At 38.2% G+C, this 13,742-nt stretch overlaps 1 long non-coding RNA gene across 2 annotated transcripts; it reads left to right on the top strand.

Moving 5' to 3' along the window:
• The first annotated feature begins 1,819 nt into the window (after positions 1-1,819).
• LOC117407378 (uncharacterized) lies at positions 1,820-10,308 on the top strand. 2 transcript variants are annotated; one of them, XR_009329691.1, is made up of 7 exons: positions 1,820-1,883; positions 4,080-4,282; positions 4,516-4,651; positions 4,685-5,136; positions 5,714-6,093; positions 9,326-9,498; positions 10,100-10,308. It is a non-coding gene; the product is annotated as an uncharacterized LOC117407378 (long non-coding RNA). The 2 variants fall into 2 exon arrangements; XR_009329690.1 differs by having other exon boundaries at positions 4,080-4,287.
• Positions 10,309-13,742: the final 3,434 nt, after the last annotated feature.

The raw sequence follows: 13,742 nt of genomic DNA, 5'->3' as shown, positions 1-13,742 counted from the left end.
CCTCTATATCAAACAGTACCCCCTTCCCCCCTCTATATTAAACAGAATCCCCCTCCCTCCCTCTATTAAACAGAATCCCCCTCCCTCCCTCTATTAAACAGAATCCCCCCTCCCTCAATTAAACAATACCCCCTCCCTCCCTCCCTCCCTCTTTCTATATTAAACAGAATCCCTCCCTCCCTCCCTCTCTCTTTTCCCTCTCTAGTGTGACGTGTTCACGGTCTGTCCCTCAGGCTATGACAGGTCTCCACGTATTGACCAGCCAGTCTGGCTGTGTGTTTGTCTTCCCCCAGCAGGATTGACAGCTTCTGGGTATCACACATTTTTGGGAATTCTGGGACTAAATCACAGAATTTGGGGAAGAAAATGTCCCTTATGTTTTTATATTTTTCACACTGTGTCAGGAAGTGAATCTCTGTCTCGACCTATCCTGTCTCACAGTGACCACAATGCCTGTTCTCCCTGGCCAGCCAGGTTTGCCTCTGTCGGCCTTTTTCAATGGCCAGGTTGTGGTCACTGAGCCGGTATTTGGTCAGGATCTGCCTCTGCTTTGTGTTTCTGACAGTTACCAGGTAATCTGCCAGGGTGTAATTTCTATTTAGGGTCCGATAGCACTCTAGTTTGTTTTGTGTTTTAGTGTTTGTATCCCAATGGTCCAGATAGGAGTGTTTCAGGTGTTTTATAATTTGGTTTACACTAATTGGAATTGTTTTTGCAGTGCTGTCCTGAAGCTGACTGATGTCAGTGTTGTTCAGCTCAGTGAGCTTCAGGACCAGCTGGCTGAGGGGACTCTTTTCTGGGCTGAGCTCTTGGTATTGCAGGGCTTTATGATGGAGTGAGTTTGGGTCACTAGTTTTTAGATCAATCCAGTATTTTAATGCTCTTTTTTGGATGTTAATAATCAATGGATAAAGGCCTAATTCAGCCCTGCATGCATTGTTTGGTGTTTTTCTTTGTAATCTCATGATGTTTTTACAGAACTCTGCATGCAGGGTTTCTGTGGGGTGTTTGTCCCATTTTGTGTAGTCCTTGTTGGTGATTGGGCCCCACACTTCACTGCCATAGAGAGCAATTGGCTGAATTACACTTTCAAAAATTTTGACGGGGGGATTTATATTGTAGAGCCTCCTCTTTATGGCATAAAAAGCCCTGCGTGCTTTCTCCTTTAGTGCATTCACTGCCAGGTTAAAGCTCCCTGATGCACTGATGGTCAGACCCAGGTATGTGTAGCTGCTGGTGTGCTCTAGGGTGGTGTTGCCTAGAGTGAAGTGGTACTTATTTCCCTGAGATCTGGCTTTCTTCTGGAATATCATGGCTCTGGTCTTGTTCATGTTTACTGTCAGGGCCCAGGTCTGACAGTACTGCTCTAGCAGTGCCAGGCTCTGCTGCAGCCCCTGCTCTGTGGGTGACAGCAGGACCAGGTCATCTGCATAGAGCAGAAACTTGACTTCAGTGTCATGTAGAGTGAGGCCAGGGGCTGCAGACTGCTCCAACACTGTGGCCAGCTCATTGATATATATGTTGAACAGTGTTGGGCTCAGACTGCAGCCCTGTTCTTTTGTTGCCAATTTTCACACCACACTTATTTTCTGAGTACATCGATTTTATGATGTCATAGACTTTACCCCCTACACCACTTTGAAGAAGTTTAAGAAATAGTACTTTATGCCAAATTGAATCTCTCGCTCTCTCTTATCACAATGTTAAAAATGCCTGCAAGCTTTTCCACTCGTGTGACGACATATTCATGTGACAGACATGGACCAATCAAAACGCGAGAGTGTTATGCGGTTCCATCCCAAAAACCGGGCCTGTGTCATACCTCCCATGTACCTCCGCGGTTATACTCATACCTACAGCATTCGACGGCAGTCATTATCACGGTACGTTTTAAACATCATCAATATTAAAATGAAAGACAAACTAACAGATACAACTTAAAAGTTGTATTCAAGCACATCATATCAAACATTTGCACCGAAACACCGTATTTAAATGAACAATTAAACATAAAGGGGTTTATTTTGTAACTTACCACATAAAGCACTACTTCAGAAAACGAAAAACTATAATAAAATAAACATTTGAAAACAAACTAGTGTGTAAACAGGTTTATGTACATACAAAACTGTAAAAACAAAAGTAGTTTTTAATCTCAAACAAAAGTAACATATGATTTCTCATAATCCAGGTTGAGCTGCTGAGAGAGAGAGAGAGAGAGAGAGAGAGACTACTGTAGGTTATAGTCGAAATAAAAACATGTATTGTAAAAGTTGGTTCGAGTGTTAATGAAATTTAACTTTCACATGTTCCACAAACACACAGACAAATATCAATTCTAAGTAGTAAAACTTTTACTTAGTAGAAATTATGTTTCATATAATTGTGTGCGTGTGTTGGAAAGGTAACCTGTAATGCGCGGCGTAATTCAGAATGTGCGCGACAACACGTGAATTCATTTCTCTCGTTAAATGTTTTTATCTTCATGGCAACGCATAAAGCTCTCCTCACGATATTCAAAGTTGTTATTTTCCAACTTAGTAAGCAAACACAGGCATTTAAATATCCCCCTCCCCTAAATGACGAAGCAGGCTGCACTTGCAGTTCCAACACAACATAAAAACTTCTTGTAAACCCGGTTTAAGAAGACTGTATGTATGATCAGTAGACACGCAAGGACAAATCGGAACAAACATTCAAATATACCCTCCTGCATTTTAATATTAATTAGGTTATCTGCATTTGGAAGGATCATTTCTCTGGCTAAAATAAACTACACACACACTACCCAAAAGTTACTACCGGTACCAAAATAGCGAGAAAAAGGCGAAGCTCTGAAATCTGAAACAAATGCGGTCTCCGACCAAGTATGAGGCGCCGTACCGGACATAATTCAAACTGACACCTCATACACTACACACTGAAATTGCAAGCGGTACACACTGAAATCTCATACACTATATAGTGAAATCTCATACACTACATTGTGAAATCGCATACACTACACACTGAAATCTAATACACTACATAGTAAAACCTCATACACCACATGGTGAAATCTCATACGCTACATACTGAAAATTCAAACAAGGTCAGTGACATCATAAAATACTCCCGCGTCAGACAAAGGAGTTCATTTCAGTTGCACAGGTTGTCAGAATGGAGGGATTGAGGTGTACAGCGGCAGAGCTAATAGAACAAATTTTAACTAGACCTGGAATCATAAATACTCTTTCAAATGCACTTGATCAAAGGGCATCGGCCAAAGCACGCCCTGTACATACCACTGTCAATTCAGAAATTAACAGTTTGTTTCATAGGCCTACTAGTACTACATGTCAAAGTCAAACTGCTTGTAAACAAAACGAAGTTCAGAATATCACTTCCCCGACAAATTCAAGAACGGCAGACACACCCCACTACCAAACTAGGCAGCATTTTGGTTCTTGGCACTCGGTCAAGGAAAAGGTACAGTATATTTTTCTTAATCACAAATTAAAAGTTATGCTTCAAAACACACGTCTCACTGAGAGCAGTTAAAACAACCACGATTATATTTATTGATATAAATGCATTCGCAGTTGTACTGAAACGTTTTTCTGCCAGTATTTTTTTTTAGTTCAAGCAAAGTTGTGCAAATAAATATGCTTTGTATTCGGAGATAACAGTAAGTGTGAAAGAGTGTAGGCCTAGCTAACCGACGCCAGCAGGCACGTCGCATGTGTTCTGTTTCAGTGCTCTTTCGGCTGTTTAACTTTCAAAAATATTGAAATGTTAATTGTCGTGAAAGCAGTTTTTGCTACTTAGTAAACACTCGGTTACATTGGTCATGGGGTTATTTGCTGATAGCCAAACATAAAGAAAGCAAAGACGAGTAATTAGTTTAAATAATAGCTGTTAACTATGTTGTGATCTAGTTCTAATTACTGCTTAGCGACAAATTCAACTTGTCATTAAGCGGTGAAAGGTTATAGTAAAGATTCTAATTGAATTGTTATGACGCTGATGTCTCCTATGGAATTGGAATTGAAATGCTGTACAAAACGAGAAATCAATTGCACGGTGTGTTTCTATCCTAGACCGAGAAGCTGTGTAACACCCCATGAAAACTTCTACAAGGATGTCATTCTCCTGCAAAACCCTGAAGAAAAGAACGTGGTAAAGCAGAACAATAAACAAAAACTGTATGAAATGGGGCATATTTTGAATGCCTTTGAGTTCTCTAAGAATTGGGACAGCATGACGGTGATGTTCAAATTAAGGGATGCCTTCCATGCAAAATGTAAGGTAGTGTACTCATAAGTTGTTCATAACATTAAAGCTGTATGATTTTTTTTTTGTATTTTACAGTATGTATTTACACTACATCCAAGCCAGCCAATATACAGTTATATTTAATATAGCCTTATTTTACTGTGTTCATGTTGTAAATCTGCATAACAAAGACAGTAAAAGTATTAGACTGGTGGTGCAGTTATGTGAGGTGACTCAAAAGCTTGCTTCTCTTTCTTGCAGTGTGGAGTTCATGATGGGCTGTGGAAACAAACTGGTAGTCCCAACATTGTCAGGGAATCGAGAGCTAAATGGAAGAATGCTTCACAAAATTTTTGGACAGAAAACCTTATATTTAAAGCCTTCAAGATCACTTAATGTAAGTATGTATACATTGTTTAACTCTTATTAGCCCGAGTCAGAAGATGAACTTGAGAAAGAGTCTGAAATTGTTCTTCCTGAATCAAGGAATTCCTTTCAAGAGGAAGCCCATGCTTCAACCCATGTGTCTGCATATAGACACGACACACTGCCTGCATCAGCAGACCAGATCATTGTAATTGTGGAGGAAGATGACAGAATGCCTGCAGAAAACAAAGTAATTGAAGTTACAACTGTTGTGAATGATGACATTGCAAATCCAACCCACAGAGCTGTTTTTTCTTCAGAAACAGAACTACTAGTAAATCAAGAAACATTAGGCAATAAAGGAGAGGTCTCTGTGCATTTGCCAATAACAGAATTGTCAGCAGCTTCTGAATATAACACTTACCTTAACCTCATTAGTACCAGCAACGACAGCGATTCTGAGTTCTCTGAAGATTTAAATGAAGCAATGAGGGCTAGCATTGAGGATCAACTGATGTAAGTGATATGAAATACAATATATATATATATATATATATATGTATATAGCATCTATATCCCCTTATTTTCCCAATCCAGTGATGATATATAATTTATTCATTCATTAATTTAGACCACACAACCTCATATGTATTTAGTATATACATGTGTGTACATTTATATTAAGCATTCTCTCTCTCTCTCTCTCTATATGAGTTTTGGCAAAATACTAAATTACAATATTTTTGTATAAAATCGAAGCTGCCAACTAGAAAATACAAACTGGAGCAACTTTCCATTATTCATCTAAGTAGTCAAAAGTTATTGTATGAATTTGAGTGCTTTTAATCAGTTAGATTGAACCTACTGAAATAGTTTATATGCATTATAAAAACTATTAAATAATGATGGATTTGTGTTTTAAAAGTATATTTACAGAGAGTAATAGGAAATTGACATCATTGGAACTCAGAACTACTGAAATTAAATAGTGGTAATGGTATTAGATTGCATTATACTGTTTAATTGGTGTTCTTTACATTGCAATGATGTCTTTAAGCAATACTAATTGTCTTCTCTATTTCCATTTAAATAGGACTTCTGCAGCCACCCCTTTGCAAGCAAAAGAAATTATTAGATCTTGCTTCCAAAATATGCCATGCGGAAGTTTCCAGGTTTAACATAAACCGAGCAAATATTTTGGATGGAGCCTTGAGAGGATTTCGAAGAGCTACCTATAGTTTTGCTTACGATTGTAAATCGCCCTGGATAAGGGCGTCTGCTAAGAAATAAATAATAATAATAATAATAATAGTCCGAACAAAAGGATGTCTGTTAAGTTCTCAGATGATATGGGAAAATTGGAGGAGGCAGTGTATCTAGGGGGTCCCCGCAGAGAGTTTTTGCATTTGCTAATGCACAGCCTTGAGCAGTCACCCATGTTTGAAGGAGCTGAAGGAGCACTCAGTTCAAAAGGTAAGTTATATTTTAAAGACCAACTTAAAACAAGTTGTTGTATTATGGTGACCTGGGGAAATAAATTGCAAACAGAACTTCTTTGTTCAGAATCTCTTAAGATTAAGGTACATGGTTTCAACACAAAAGACCATTAGTTTGATCTCAGGTCCAGTGACTCACCAAACTGCATTAGTAAGCTTGATGAGAGTATAACATAATAACATTTTTTTTTTGTAAAGTTTCCATACTTGGCCATACAGGATTTGAGCTTTGGTGTACTGACCAGACATTACGTCGACTAGTTAAGTCGACTTTCTTCCTTTTAGCTGTTTTAGTTGGAGATAATGATGTTATCCTACATGAAAATCATATTGGAAATTCTGTTATTTCAGCTGTGAGGGAGGATTTATACTTTGAAACTGGGAGAATGATAGCCGTGTGTCTGGTGCATGGAGGGCCTGCTCCTGGGTTTTTTTCTCCCACCTTGTTTGCTTGCTTTGCCACTGGCCCAGAAACAGCGAAACCAGTCATTGAAGATGTAGCTGATTTCGAGCTACTTGAAAAACTAAAAAAGATAAACAACAAGCTGAAAAATGATTGTCTTACTGGATTGTTTTGGGATATAGTTTAATGTAATCTTTTTTTAATATATACAGACGTGCTCAAATTTGTTGGTACCCTTACAGCTCATTGAAATAATGCTTCATTCCTCCTGAAAAGTGATGAAATTAAAAGCTATTTTATCATGTATACTTGCATGCCTTTGGTATGTCATAGAATAAAGCAAAGAAGCTGTGAAAAGAGATGAATTATTGCTTATTCTACAAAGATATTCTAAAATGGAGAAAAGTAATCACTGTGCTGTTTGGTATCATTGTGTGCACCACACTGAACATGGACCAGAGAAAGCAAAGGAGAGAGTTGTCTGAGGAGATCAGAAAGAAAATAATAGACAAGCATGGTAAAGGTAAAGGCTACAAGACCATCTCCAAGCAGCTTGATGTTCCTGGGACAACAGTTGCAAATATTATTAAGAAGTTTAAGGTCCATGGAACTGTAGCCAACCTCCCTGGGCGCGGCCGCAAGAGGAAAATCGACCCCAGAGTGAACAGAAGGATAGTGCGAATGGTAGAAAAAGAACCAAGGATAACTGCCAAAGAGATACAAGCTGAACTCCAAGGTGAAGGTACGTCAGTTTCTGATCACACCATCCGTCGCTTTTTGAGCGAAAGTGGGCTCCATGGAAGAAGACCCAGGAGGACTCCACTTTTGAAAGAAAAACATAACAAAGCCAGACTGGAATTTGCTAAAATGCATATTGACAAGCCACAATCCTTCTGGGAGAATGTCCTTTGGACAGACGAGTCAAAACTGGAGCTTTTTGGCAAGTCACATCAGCTCTGTGTTCACAGACGAAAAAATGAAGCTTTCAAAGAAAAGAACACCATACCTACAGTGAAACATGGAAGAGGCTTGGTTATGTTTTGGGGCTGCTTTGCTGCGCCTGGCACAGTGTGCCTTGAATCTGTGCAGGGCACAATGAAATCTCAAGACTATCAAGGCATTCTGGAGCGAAACGTACTGCCCAGTGTCAGAAAGCTCTGTCTCAGTCACAGGTCATGGGTCCTCCAACAGGATAACCTCTCAAAACCCCAGCCCCTCACAGACAATTTCCGCCTGGGGGGCTGTGCCCTTAAATAAATCACAATATCTTCCAAAGTATAGACAGCACAGGCATGGTTCAGGGCTTGAATTCAAGGTAACCCTTTGGGCATCAAGACTAAAACCTCAGGTGTGATAAAAGTCTTACTCAGTACCACACTGGAAGGAGATATCCAGAAAAAATACATAAAAAAACAACAAACGCTTTTCATTTTTTTATGTTCTATAGTCATTTTTTCAACTTGTAGCATATGAAAATAGTGCTTCACCAACATGTCTAATATACTGGGTAAAAATTTGGAACTGTTTGATCAAATTCTACAGGAGTTTTTACAAAGCTAAGCCCAAGGGTCCCCAAACCTCTCCAAAAATAAACATTGTGTAAATCTTTATGTCAATTGATATACTAAGTTCTAAAAGGGATGTTATCTTCTGGCAACTCACAGGCTAGCCATTGACACATGCATTTGCCTTTGAAAAGCTGTTTGTTTTTTTTTCTCTTATCTCATTCAAGAGGTGGGCGTGTTTGTTTGCACATCAATTACTCTGTGATGTATTGGGTTACAAACACAGTAAAGGCATGAATGGAAAGCTTGTGACCTCCCCTACAACGTGATCAGGAAGATTTTACCGTCATCAAGGTTGTAAGACCAGAGCAGCAAAACGCAAGCTAGTCGATTGCTTTTATTTTGAATGCATGGGGGTACTAGACACATTGCGAATGGGATATCTCAGCGGTGAAATGACGGATTCGAAAAATTCCTTCGCTGTTTGACGGTAGGAAAACAACGATTTTGATATCGAGTTAGCTTTTTTTTCTCTTTTGCTTTTGTAATAATATTAAAAATGAGTTATGAAATATAATATTTACATGCAGTTCTGTGTTCCGCCCGCGGGACAAGAGGGGGCGTAAGAGGATAATGACCCAAAACACACAGCTAAAAGCACCCAAGAATGGATAAGAACAAAACATTGGACTATTCTGAAGTGGCCTTCTATGAGTCCTGATCTGAATCCTATCGAACATCTATGGAAAGAGCTGAAACTTGCAGTCTGGAGAAGGCACCCATCAAACCTGAGACAGCTGGAGCAGTTTGCTCAGGAAGAGTGGGCCAGACTACCTGTTAACAGGTGCAGAAGTCTCATTGAGAGCTACAGAAAACGTTTGATTGCAGTGATTGCCTCTAAAGGTTGTGCAACAAAATATTAGGTTAGCGGTCCCATCATTTTTGTCCATGCCATTTTCATTTGTTTTCTTATTTACAATATTATGTTGAATAAAAAATCAAAAGCAAAGTCTGATTTCTATTAAATATGGAATAAACAATGGTGGATGCCAATTACTTTTGTCAGTTTCAAGTTATTTCAGAGAAAATTGTGCATTCTTCGTTTTTTGTGGAGGGGTACCAACAAATTTAGGCACGTCTGTATATTGAGTATACTTAATTGTTCTTTCTGAACTTTCTATGGGAATATCAATGTGTATTAACATCTAGAAAATGCTGTCCAAAGTGTGAGCAAATCTTTAATAGGATGTCTTATCTGCTGACCTGGATGCCTTTTTATTTAAACTTGTTATTTATTGCAGATTTCAGATTCTACCTGTCTTCAGAATCTTCAAGAATCAACTGAAGCATGTGTTGACTACCTGATAAATGCCGGCTGTTTTAGGCCTATTACACGTTTAGAAGAAAAGGACGTCCTAGTCCAGGATATTTTGATTTTTCAGGTTGTGAATCGTGTCCGTGGGTCATTTGAAAGGTTTGATTAGTGTTTTTTTATTCTTTTTTTTATCTAACATGCTGTAGTGTAATGCAATAAGTATTACATTTTAGAAAGAACTAGGGCTGGAAGAGTTTAAACAGTTTAAACAGTATAATACAAATTATTTTTTATTTACTTTAATTATATGTATACCCCCTCTCTCCGCTCCACAATAAAGACAATCAAAATAGTTCCATTCAGTTATTTTCACTTCCTTCACCACACTAGGCTTTCCTACTGTATATCAGAAAATGTTTTGTGACAACTTTGGGAAAATGAATGCAAACTCGTTTGAACTGATGTAGTTAACTTCCAAGCACTTATCTTTTCTTATCATTAGTTGGTGTACCCCCACGACCGAATATTTAAACACTTTACATGTGTATTCGTTTAAATGTTGATTTACAACCTTAGAAAGATCCAAACAAATGCAAACGCTTTGGTGCACAAACCATTTCCCTTTGAATTGTACTTGCTGTGATGTCTGCTTTTGTTTTCTTGAGACCCAACTTCACTACTTTACTCCTACTTTTATACAGTTCAGCTGTTGATTTAAAAAATATGTAATAAATAAATAATTAGCTTTTTCCCTTTGCAGGTTTAAGGAGGGCATGAAAACACTTGGAATTTTAGAGAAGATTAAACAATACCCAGATAAATTTTGTCCCCTACTTTGTCATAAACCCATTAAACTTACTGCTAACATCTTGGACGGCCTCTTCCACATTACGTTCTCTATAGATGGAAGTAACAGGAAATTTGTGGAAAGTAGAGTGGTGGCATTTTGGTGTGATTACTTGCAAGATGCAGAAGGCAAGTCTTGCATTTGGTTTAAATTCTTTTTTTTGGGGGGGGGGGGGGGTTGTTGGCCTTGAAAATTGCTTAACGTTTCATCACTCAGTAGTTTGCAAGCTTCTAAATATTGTTCTGTCATACAACTTTAACCATTATCTGTACATCTCTCTTTTAAATTATTAGATGGTAGTTCTATGTTTGTAAACTTAACACCAATGCCTCTTTTGCAAATATTGCTCAGATCGAGTTTTTGTGGCTGCAGGAAGTTTTCCTTTTTACATTATACAAATAGCAGTTAACTGCAAAGTTCTTTACTTGGAGTAAAGATGCCAGTCAGCCTTTAAAACCCTAAGGTACTATCTTCCCCTGTACAAAAGGCCAGAGAATATGCTGTTTTTATTTTAGCATAGGCATACAAGCCTTAATCAATACTATTTACATGTTTTATTTTCAGAGGGGAACACTGAATCAAGTCTAGAATGCATTCTTGCATTTGCTACTGGGTCCAGCACAGTTCCACCAGTTGGATTTTGTCCTGAGCCATCTTTAGAGTTCCTTCATCCACAAGATGTTGCAGCCAAGTATCCCATTGCCAACACCTGTGTCAATTGTCTGCGTTTGCCTCTTTTAGAAAATTATGAAAATTTTAAAACAAATATGGACTTTGCCATTTGCAATACTCAGGGCTTTGGAATTGAGTAGAACTTGCACTTCGGCAGTTTGTGGAGTGAGGTTATTTTTTAGCAGACTGCCAGTTTCTCAGTATTTGTATCGCAACTTACTTGTTTTACTATTCTGCATGAACACCTAGAAGAACAAATAGCGTGGTTCGGAAACATCTAGCATTATATATCCCTGCTTGTTTCTACAACTGTTTAACGTACCTGTCATTTTTCTTTTCATTGTCAACATCCTGACAACTTTTTACACTTACCGGTATAAGTTCAAAGTGTGTTTCAAAGGCCTTTTCAACATGGCAGATATAGTGGAGTCGGGTCTGAGATCAGGGGTGTGTCCTCTGATCACTGCAGGAAAAGCGATTAAAAAAAACCAAACAAAAAAACAAATGTTTAAGGTTTTGTGTTGTGTACTTGCACTTGTGGGTTTTTTTTTTTGTTTTTGTTTTGTTTTTTAATTGTTCTTCCTGCAGTGATAGAAACACGCGGGGATGTATAATGCTAGATTTTTCCTGACCCTGCTATTTGTTCATCTAGGTGTTCATTTGTTTTCATTTATTTTAAATGAAGGTGTGAGCTTTCGTTTTCAGTGTATACAAGTTGAAATATTGCTACAATGTGTAGAATAATTCATCCATTGTGCTTTCGTTGAGTGTTTTAAAGTTTTGGAAAAATGTACTTACAATTTGTTTTCTATCTCTAATAATGTTTTTTTTACTGTTGTGTCAAAGTACACCAAAAAATTATATTAAACACAGTTTGTGAGTTTTTTCTCATATGTCTAATGTGTCATATTAAAATGATGGTTGCCTTCTAAGAATAACCCTTCTTTAACCTAGGGAATTAATGAATGTTGATGTTTTCCCACTGTTGCAGATATCATTAAGAAAAGTGGTATAATGAAACTGTTGAGAAATATCCAGTTATTGTTAGTAAAGTTTTGACTACTCCTAAGTTTATAACAAACCAGTGTCCAGTACAATTACAGATGCAACAGTTAAACAGTGAAAATGTTTTAATTAATCTTTTACATTTGTATTTTTACAAACCTTCAAGTAATAAACAGTGAAATTTCAATCTTGAATTTTTTTCTCACTCAATACAAAAAAAAAAACCTTTCTCAAAAGACACAGTTTCTTTAACTGATCAGGCATGTTCTGTAACATTTTATATATATGGGTGTGTGTATGTATAATATATATATATATATATATATACACTACCGTTCAAAAGTTTGGGGTCACTTAGAAATGTCCTTGTTTTCCATGAAAACATACATGAAATGAGTTTGAATAGGAAATATAGCAAAATGAATAGGAAATATAGTCATTGACAAGGTTAGAAATAATGATTTTTAATTGAAATAATAATTGTGTCCTTCAAACTTTGCTTTCGTCAAAGAATCCTCCATTTGCAGCAATTACAGCCTTGCAGACCTTTGGCATTCTAGTTGTCAATTTGTTGAGGTAATCTGAAAAGATTTCACCCCATGCTTCCTGAAGCACCTCCCACAAGTTGGATTGGCTTGATGGGCACTTCTTACGTACCATACGGACAAGCTGCTCCCACAACAGCTCAATAGGGTTGAGATCCGGTGACTGTGCTGGCCACTCCATTATAGACAGAATACCAGCTGACTGCTTCTTCCCTAAATAGTTCTTGCATAGTTTGGAGCTGTGCTTTGGGTCATTGTCCTGTTGTAGGAGGAAATTGGCTCCAATCAAGCGCCGTCCACAGGGTATGGCATGGCGTTGTAAAATGGAGTGATAGCCTTCCTTCTTCAAGATCCCTTTTACCCTGTACAAATCTCCCACTTTACCACCACCAAAGCACCCCCAGACCATCACATTGCCTCCACCATGCTTGACAGATGGTGTCAAGCACTCCTCCAGCATCTTTTCATTTGGTCTGCGTCTCACGAATTTTCTTCTTTGTGATCCGAACACCTCAAACTTAGATTCGTCTGTCCATAACACTTTTTTCCAATCTTCCTCTGTCTAGTGTCTGTGTTCTTTTGTCCATCTTAATCTTTTCTTTTTATTGGCCAGTCTGAGATATGGCTTTTTCTTTGCAACTCTGCCTAGAAGGCCAGCATCCCGGAGTCGCCTCTTCACTGTTGACGTTGAGACTGGTGTTTTGCGGGTACTATTTAATGAAGCTGCCAGTTGAGGACCTGTGAGGCGTCTGTTTCTCAAACTAGACACTCTAATGTATTTGTCCTCTTGCTCAGTTGTGCACCGGGGCCTCCCACTCCTCTTTCTATTCTGGTTACAGCCAGTTTGCGCTGTTCTGTGAAGGGAGTAGTACACAGCGTTGTACGACATCTTCAGTTTCTTGGCAATTTCTCGCATGGAATAGCCTTCATTTCTCAGAACAAGAATAGACTGACGAGTTTCAGAAGAAAGTGCTTTGTTTCTGGCCATTTTTAGCCTGTAATCGAACCCACAATTGCTAATGCTCCAGATACTCAACTAGTGTAAAGAAGGCCAGTTTTATTGCTTCTTTAATCAGCACAACAGTTTTCAGCTGTGCTAACATAATTGCAAAAGGGTTTTCTAATGATCAATTAGCCTTTTAAAATGATAAACTTGGATTAGCAAACACAACGTGTCATTGCAACACAGGACTGATGGTTGCTGATAATGGGCCTCTGTACGCATATGTAGACGTTCCATTACAAATCAGCCGTTTCCAGCTACAATAGTCATTTACAACATTAACAATGTCTACACTGTATTTCTGATCAATTTGATGTTATTTTAATGGACC

The sequence above is a fragment of the Acipenser ruthenus genome, chromosome 10 (assembly GCF_902713425.1).
Source record: "Acipenser ruthenus chromosome 10, fAciRut3.2 maternal haplotype, whole genome shotgun sequence".
Taxonomy (NCBI): domain Eukaryota; kingdom Metazoa; phylum Chordata; class Actinopteri; order Acipenseriformes; family Acipenseridae; genus Acipenser; species Acipenser ruthenus.
The sequence above is the reverse complement of the archived record's forward strand: the minus strand, read 5'-3'. Positions and strand labels throughout refer to the sequence as shown.